Genomic DNA, 9502 nt, shown 5'->3' with positions numbered 1-9502 from the left:
GTTCCTTTATTGTTTTTTCCTAATGGATAACTTTGTTAACATTTTTCTTAAAAAAAGTCATTGTGTCCTTGTTTATTTGTGGTACATTGTATAGCCTTTCATACATGTCTGCTATTCTCTTTTTTTCTTCCTTTTCTTCAATACTCTGATTTTTTTTTGTTTATAATTAAGGGAGCTGTAATGATTGATTTTCAGTGTTTTATTCTAACATAAGCATTTAAGGTTATAAATGATCTCTAAGTGCTGGTTTACTGCATCCTCTTTATTCCTTCATGTGTTCCCAACCCCTGTTTCCATAACAGGCTGTATGTGTCTCCAGTTCTGAAACCCATATGTACTGATTGGTAAATTAGTGCTTCAGCCATTAGAGACCTATTTTTTACACTTGTGTGCCCAGGTAATCACAGCCCATCAACTACCCTTTCCATGTCTGCAAAAGGGCTGTGGTCCCTTAAAATATATCACATCTTGATTTCTTTTAGAGAAGCAGATAAAATTTCCCAGACAACTCAAGTGAGACATTTCTTTATATACTACTGGCTACATCTGAATTGTTGCTTCTACATCAATCTTTCATAGCAAATAGGACTGCTCTGATTGTCAGTTTTTTTTTCTTTATGGTGTTACCAGCTAATTACCAACTTGTGTTGATGCTAGTGAGATTCACATACCTGATTTTTCTATTAATTAATTTGACATTCTGGAGTGGCCTGAATGTCAAAATTCTGCCCTCATAGAGCATATTTGAAGAAAGTGGTATAAATTATAGCTTTGTGTAAAAATAGTTTACATATTTGAAGTGCTCTGGCTAAAAAATAAAATAATGTGATAGGTCCCAGAGGAGAGGACAAGCATTGCTTTAGCCAGAATAGTTTGAAAGTCCTCACTAATGGATAATACATGATCTTAAAACATAACAATGGGGAGTAACTTCAGTGCGGAAGCTAGGAAAAGAGCATCTAAGCTGCAGAAGTGAAAAGCAAATTTAAAGATTTTAATGAGGGTAAAAATATAGACGTATAATTAATGGATAAAAGAGGAAAGATTTGGAAGATGAAGAAAAAAGTGAAACATGGTGACTACACTTAAAAATGTTGTCTCCAAATTTTTTGAGAAAAATTTAAAGAATTTTAACTTTTAAAAATATGCATTATGATGTATATGGTAATTCACTTTATTAAACCATTTTACAATGTGTATAAATTTCAAAACAATATGTACAATGGCCATTCAAGGAATTCATGTAAAATGCATTGAGAGATTATTTTGATTCAAAAACACTTATATCCATATAGGGGTTTTTTTGTTTGTTTTGTTTTGTTTTGTTTTGTTTTTTGACAGGCAGAGTGGATAGTGAGACAGAGAGGCAGAAAGGTCTTCCTTTTTGCCGTTGGTTCACCCTCCAATTGCCGCTGCGGCTGGCTCATCACGCTGATCCGAAGATAGGAGCCAGGTGCTTCTTCTGGTCTCTCATGCGGGTACAGGGCCCAAGCACTTGGGCCATCCTCCACTGCCTTCCTGGGCCATAGCAGAGAGCTGGCCTGGAAGAGGGGCAACCGGGATAGAATCTGGCGCCCCAACCGGGACTAGAACCTGGTGTTCCGGTGCCGCAAGGGGGAGGATTAGCCTGTTAAGCCACAGCACTGGCCCATATAGATTTTTATAATAGATATTTTCAATGAGTTTTTAAAAATCACCCAGATTCATGAATTTCAAATTTTAATGCACCAAAATGAACTTACCTTTGAATCCCATTCCCATCTTATTTTTTAAAATACACATTGTTGGGATCAACACTGTGGCTGACTTGGCTAATCCTCTCCCTGCAGTGCCAGCATCCCATATGGGCACTGGGTTCTAGTCTTGGTTGCTCCTCTTCCAGTCCAGCTCTCTGCTGTGGCCCAGGAGGGCAGTGGAGGATGGTCCAAGTGCTTGGGCTCCTGCACCTGCATGGGAGACTGGGAAGAGCACCTGGCTCCTGGCTTCAGGCTGATGCAGTGCCAGCCATAGCGGCCATTTAGGGAGTGAACCAACAGAAGGAAGAACTTTTTCTCTGTCTCTCACTGTCTATAACTCTACCTGTCAAATAAAAATAAAACACATTGTTCATAATAAATGAATGTATGATGTATATATGTTATTTTTAATTGAAATCTATTTATTTTTTCCAATAAATAAATAAGAAACATAAATGAGACTCTATTAGTGAATTTTTTTTTTTGACAGGCAGAGTGGATAGTGAGAGAGAGAGACAGAGAGAAAGGTCGTCCTTTTTGCCATTGGTTCACCCTCTAATGGCCGCTGCAGCTGGTGCATCATGCTGATCCAAAACCAGGAGCCAGGTGCTTCTCCTGGTCTCCCATGTGGGTGCAGGGCCCAAGCACTTGGGCCATCCTCCACTGCCTTCCCGGGCCATAGCAGAGAGCTGGCCTGGAAGAGGGGCAACCGGGATAGAATCCAGCGCCCCAACCGGGACTAGAACTGTACTGGTGCTGCAAGGCACAGGACTATCCTGTTAAGCCACGGCACTGGCCTTTTTTTTTTTTTTTTTTAATCTATTAGTGAATTTTAAGGATGGAGATCTTTCTTTGTCTCTGGTGATTTTAAGAGATCACTTCTCTTGTTGACAGTGGACTGTAGGATCCAATGTGTAGACTAATCCTGTTGGGTGCTCCAACAATGACTTATATATTCTTTTCTGATAGAGATTTGAATTTCCCCCCTATTGTTTTCTGGCTTATTTGTTGATGGGTTACTATTTTAAGAAACACTGAGAGGAACATTATGTGCCCATTATGTCTTTGTGGTCTATTCCTTTTATTTCCTTAGAGTAAATTTCTAAAAATGAAATTATTGGGTAAAAATACATAATCATTCTATTCTTTCATCAGACAAGATACTCTATTCTTGGGAGTCATGGTACTTGGGCTGTGACCACTTGAGAAAAGTGAAATAGAAGTTCTTGTTATGGAAGTATTGATCCTGCCTTATTGTTTTTTGATTAGGAACCATAGTTTGGGAATTATTAATACATCCAGCTGATGAGGAAAACTTTTCCCTTCAGTAGAATGTTACTACAACAATGTAAAAGTCAAGGTAGGATTATAAAAAAAGGAAAATTAAATGAAATATTAAAAAAGATAAAGAAGACATTTTACAAAGGTATAACAACTATGGACTAAAAGAGTGTCCTAAAATACCTTCATGCAGTTCAGCAACTAAGTCATTTCTGGAATGAACAATGTGGATAATTAGGTTAGGATAGTGCTTCTGTTAGGACTCAAGTCAAAGTCACAAGGTATATAGTAACAATTTACACATTTTATGAGGAAAGATCGACTCTGAAACAGGGACTGTTTAAAAATCACATACTGAGATTTAGCCAACATATTCAAGATGGTCAGATTTGGATAGAATGAAAACTTCAGTGGAAACAAAACTGAAAGTCATAATCCTGGGGATGCCACTTAGTTTTACCAATGTAAAGAGAAGAATCATTATTTCAAGGTACAACACACATTGATAGGCTAAAATGAGAAACTATAAGCAATTCACATACCAAAATGTTCCATATTGAATCACAAAAAAGGGATTTTTGGATTAATCCAACTTGTAATGTCTCATAGAATTTAGGAAGTTGTTCTGGTTCTGTGGACTCTTCAATTGCTCTTCACACAGAATAATTTCTTCTTAGAAATAATGTCTTCTGAATGGCTCTGTAGGCAGCATGAAAGGGTAGGAAATGGCTTTTCAGAGTGGCTGGGCAAACATGCTTCCAAAATGATTCATTGTATCATTTTATAATATCTCCAGATTTACACATGGAACTTCAAGATTTCAATTTTTTAGTCTATGGACTTCTAAGGCATCAATGATATTTTTTCTAAGTTTAAGTGCAAAGGTCTCTAGTTCTAGTGTTTCACATCTTCAATTTCATATATCACTTAGTCAAAAATCTTGTCTTTCCAAATAAAGTAACAACTCATCCATCAAAATGTACCTGTGCATTAAATCTGATTTATCTAACCTGATATCTGTGGCATTGATGTCATGAACTGCCGTTACAGATCGATCTTTCTCCAGGAGTTCAGTAAGCCATTGTACTTGTTCTGGCTGTCAAGATTGCCATAGAGGCCTTCTGTGTTAGTGTGGATAAGGATTGCTGAGATCACACCTAATAAGGTGCACACACCCAAAGAACATAGGCTGACAGAGTGAATTGCCTGCATATTCATCAAATAAAGATCACTTTAGGGATGCAGTGGGACTGAAGAAAATGAGAAAGTCAAGCAGAAGGACTACTGCAAATAACTGATAAAAGTGCCAGGGAATCTTGCTAATGAATGTGACAGTGCCCTGAGGCAACGAAAGTATCCACATCTACTAATTTGATGTTCTCACACTAACTGGTTAATGTTCTTCATCAAAGGGCTTCTGCCTCTTCTCTTAAGAGGCAGGTAAAGGGATTTCCTTGATGACCTTGATTTTCTCCCAGAACTCCTACATCTGTTGCAGAAATATCATGGGTTCTGACAAGTCTTTGAAAGCCTCAGCAATGTTAAAGGCCAATCACTGTTCCTGTAAGGTGGTGTTGAGTTGGTTAGCCTCTGGGTCATAAGCTTGCAGAACTGCAAATTTCATGATCTCAAAGTCAGATAGGATTTCAGTATCCTTTTGATCCAATGTGTGTTTCAACTTCTCAAAAAATTTCTTAATTTCATCTTTTTTTTTTCCTTAATTTCATGCTAACCTTTAGTCAGTAACTGTGAGTATTTTCTTTAGCTAGTTTCCAAGGTATCCAAGTGAGAAAGAGCATCTCCCCTACACATTGTCTCAAAGCTCTGGAAGAGGAAATCAAAGGCATTCCTTTCCTGAACATAGGCATCTTCAATAAATCAGAAGACATACTTGGTGTGGTCACCAGGAATAGCACAGATCCCACAAATCAGCTGCATATCAGTCAGGCAGAAAACAATGAGGGACTGACCCAAGAGTTCTTTGTACACTGGCATCTTGGGAGAAATCTTGATCTTGTTATACTTTTCCACAATACCCATCAGGGAATCATTAACCTGAAGCCTGCTAACTCCAGTAGCTGACATTTTCTTATGGTAGGAAGGACACTTGAATGATGATAGTCTCCACAATAAATTCTGCACAGTCCCCTCTATGAGACCTTTCAGGCACTTTTTGCAGAAGTTATGTGAGCAAGGCAAAACTTGAGAATCATCAGATTGCAACAAATTGGGCACATGAGATCTTCAAGCACTGCATCACATTCAGGGAGTCTTCTGTAAGTCAGAGGGCACCAAAGACAATGGTGTTTCTAGGGAAGAAATGCTAGCTTCTGGTTGAGTTAGAAGTACGAGCAGTTAGCAGCTCCATCCAGCTCTACCAGAGGAGTGCCTCTGGCATCATGAGGGATATGCCACACCCCCTCCAGCCATGGGGACCAAGTGATATGTGCCAGTATTGGCTGCAAGATGGCCCCACATTACTTCTTTATCATTTTTCAAGAGGGAACATTCCTCAGTCATTAGATGAGTCAGTGTTGTAAGAAACGAACATGTTTTAAATTGGTTGGCTAAATGAAGATGTTTTCCCTGTTTCTTCCAGTATGACATATCCTACAGATACTAAACACTAGAGTCTTTTAGACAAAACAAAATGTAATTAAAATGTCAGTAGTTACAAGATCTATTTTTTGATTTACATCCTTATTTCACTGTTTGTCAAACATTTTTCAAGCTCATTTTCTCCAAACCCTTGTATAAAATAAAACCCTATGTCCAATTCTCATTGATCATGCAGATAATATCAACTGATTCAAACAAAGAGAGCTCTCAGAACCGTAGTAGCTTAACCTCACCACACCTGCACTGCATGCAGTTCTTGAGGAACTATCAAAGTCTTCAAACATCATTGCTTGGAAACTAGTGGTTTAGATGAAATGTTTTAATCTATGTTTACTTTGCATAGTGTGATTGGTCTTTCATTACTGATATGCCCATGTAGGAGCCATGAAGTTCAAGTTCTTGAATGATTTTCTTTGATAAAGAACATTAGAAAGTAGAAAATGTTAATGAAAAATTTTTTTCTAATCTGATCTGTCTCTCTAATGGCTCAAATATTTTCAGCAGTGGGACAGTATTTTAAAATAAGAAGCTTAATTGAAAATACTAACATGTAAAACATATTAATCCATTTTACATATAAAATCATAATTTAAAATGTTAATATTCACGAGTGACCCAACCACTAATTAAGTGCAATGTAAGACATTTGCAGGTTTAAAATTACCAAACATTATATTTGCATTAGATATTATGGTAAGTAGTAAAGTTACATAGTGGTGAACAAAATTAACATAACCCCACCAATGTCAATCTGATAGTCCAAAAGAGAAAAACTTAAATAACCAAAGAAAAACCTATAAATCTTATGAAAAGTCAATATGTTAGACTCAACATTAAATTTATTTCTACATTTTAATGATCTAACATTAAAAATCCAAGTATAAATAAATAAGTAAAAATTATTTCTTAAAAGTCAGTCCCTGGTATTCTCTAAGACCATTTTTCATTTAAACAAATATGACAAAAGAAGTGCTATTCTTGAATTTATATTAAATTCATTTACCTTAACAACAGACATTAATATGATAGTCAATGTGTTAAAAGCATTTCAAATACGTTCATTAGTTTCAAAAATAATTTCATAGAAAATGTCAGCAAATATTTTGGACACTTTTGAAAAAATGAAAGTAAATGCCCCTAAGCAAATTTTTCAAGATTATTTATTTATTTATTTGACAGGTAGAGTTACAGACAGGGAGAGAGAGAGACAGAGAGAAAGGTCTTCCTTCCGAGAGTTCACTCACCAAATGGCCTCTATGGCCAGATCTACGCCAATCTGAAGCCAGGAGCTAGGTCCTTCTTCCTAGTTTCATGTGGGTGCAGGGACCCAAGCACTTAGGCCATCCTCCACTGTCTTCCTGGGCCACAGCAGAGAGCTGGACTGGAAGAGGAGCAACCAAGACTAGAAGTTGGTCCCCATATGGGGTGCTGGAGTTGCAGGCAGAGGATTAACCTAGTGTGCCACCAGGCCGCCTCACCTCTAAACAATTTAAAATATTGTCAATATAGTGTAAGCTTTTCTCTTATAGAGGTACAGGGGAAACATTTTATTACATCCTGAAGTGACAGGTAATCTCTTAGTGTTAAACTCTAACAGTAAAAATGATGCTTGTGTTCACATATATGCACTATTGTACATATAAATGCCATGTCTTTCTTCCAAAAATATGCATACTATACATAAGTAAATAAAAATAAATGTTATAAATATTAATTACTTATGCATTCATTTTTAAAAGTTTTTGTATAATTGGTGACTCTCAATTTTCTTTTATTTTAAAGATTTATTTCTTTATTTGAAAGAGTTACTCAGAGAGAGATGAAGAGGCAGAGAGAGAGAGGTCTTCCATCTACTGGTTCACTCCCCAATTGGCCACAATGGCCAGAACTACACTTATCTGAAACCAGGAGCCAGAAGCTTCTTTCAGGTCTCCCACATGGGCACAGGGGCCCAAAAACTTGGGCCACCCTCTACTGCTTTCCCAGGCCATAGCAGAGAGCTGGATTGGAAATGAAGCAGCCAGGACTCAAACCAGTGCCCATATGGGATGCCAGCACTGCAGACAGCAGCTTTACCCACTACATCACACACTGGCCCCACATATACATCATTTCTATAAAGCTTTTTTTTTAATCCAAGAAAACAAATATTTTGTCCTTTGTATTAACATGTGGTACTTGTAAAACTTTTGGAGTATAATCCAATATTTCAAAACATGTATAAGTAGATCAATCAAGTAATTAGTGTTTCCATTTCCTTACAGTTTTTTCTAAGCTCATCAGCTCCTCCCCTCCAATTGTTCATATAGTATACAATGCATTATTGTGACCTATAGTTACTTTGCTGTACTGGGAAAGCTAAGAACTGATTATTCCTATATAACTAGATCTTCATAACTATTACCTGATGTCATCTGTCCCTCTTCCATCATCTTTATTTTAATTAAAATTATTTTAGAATAAAAATATTTTAATTTAAAAATTGGTTATCTTCTGTATTGACTCCAATTCTAACTTTCTCACAAGCATACTAGTATCTTAAAGCTGAATATCATATGGTTATTTTGTATATGAAAAACATAAAAATACCATTGGTACTCCAAGATGTGCAATAAGTATTGTCATTCTGACTGTACTTTTAAATATAAAAGACATGTAAACATGTAATTTCTATTTTCTACTGTGAGGCACACAAGTGTGACTTCCTCACACCCTCTTCAACTTCCTTTAAACATTCCATCATTTCCATTCCAGTCTAGAGTAAACTAGCCATCAGGATAAAGTCATTCTTACAAACCATGTCCTTTTTTTTTATTTAAAAAAAAAAAAGCTCTTTCCTTCTAACCTTCATTACCAAGAACACTCTTTCCTTCTTAACCTTTTTTATCAAGCACACATTTCTATACTTGTCATGTTTTCCATAGAGCCTCGTTGGCTCTTTCTACCTTACTGGAAGACTGAGGTCTCCATGCAGAGTGAAGGGCTGGGTTATTCCTAGGGCCTTACAAATCCCTTGTGTAGTCTGGGAGATGAAGGAAGACCCATTGTCACTTTGTAAAGATTTTGGGAGACCAAAGCATGGAAAAACTTCCATCAGGAGAGTTTTGGTCATTTCCTGAGCTCTTTTAGTTCTGGTTGGGAAGGCTTCTACCCATCCAGTAAAGGTGTCTATAAGTACAAGCAGATACCTATAGCCTTGACAGAGTAGCATCTGTGTAAAATCTATTTGCCAGTCTTCCCCGGGGTAAGTTCCCTTTTGCTGTATAGGCCCCTGGGAGTTATTTTCTCATGTCCTTACCTAGTTCTAGAGCTCTGGTTAAGTGACCAGTTCTGCTAACTGAGCAAAAGTTCTTGTGGGCAGAGCATGCTTCAATAATGTGCCATGCCGTAACTGTCCTGCGAAGCAGGTCCCATCTGACAAATTTGCTTCTGTCTGTGAACCAAACCTCATCTGCGTTAGTCAGGGGGCTGTCTTTTAGGTCCCTTCTGCTGGCATAGATTTAAGTCTATAGCCTCAGTACAGGAGTGGAGGGGACCACTTTCCCCTGGAACTGGCATTAAAGTAGCTGGGTTTAGAGTAGAGCAATGCCTTATTTTTACCTAAGGGTTTTCAAGAAGGAAGACCTGATGCATTAGTATCCTACTATCTGTGAGCCAGTGAAAGCCCTTTTGCTCTAACAGAGAATTTATTTGATGTGAAGTATAAAGGGTGATATCTTGCCCCAGTGTAATTCTAGATACCTCCTCTGTCAGCAAGGCAGCTGCTGCTATCATCCTTAGGCAGTGGAGGCCATCCTTGGGCAACCATGTCTAACGTTTTAGAAAAGTAGCCCACAGGTTGCTTAACAGGTCCCAGATCCTGAGTT

The 9502-nt window shown here is 37.6% G+C and overlaps 1 pseudogene; it reads right to left on the bottom strand.

Annotated features, from left to right (window-relative positions):
* Positions 1-4061: 4061 nt before the first annotated feature.
* Positions 4062-8385, bottom strand: LOC133754776 (E3 ubiquitin-protein ligase TRIM13-like; annotated as a pseudogene).
* Positions 8386-9502: the final 1117 nt, after the last annotated feature.

This window comes from Lepus europaeus, unplaced genomic scaffold, assembly GCF_033115175.1.
Source record: "Lepus europaeus isolate LE1 unplaced genomic scaffold, mLepTim1.pri SCAFFOLD_29, whole genome shotgun sequence".
Classification (NCBI taxonomy): domain Eukaryota; kingdom Metazoa; phylum Chordata; class Mammalia; order Lagomorpha; family Leporidae; genus Lepus; species Lepus europaeus.
This window is presented reverse-complemented; position numbering and strand designations above follow the sequence as displayed.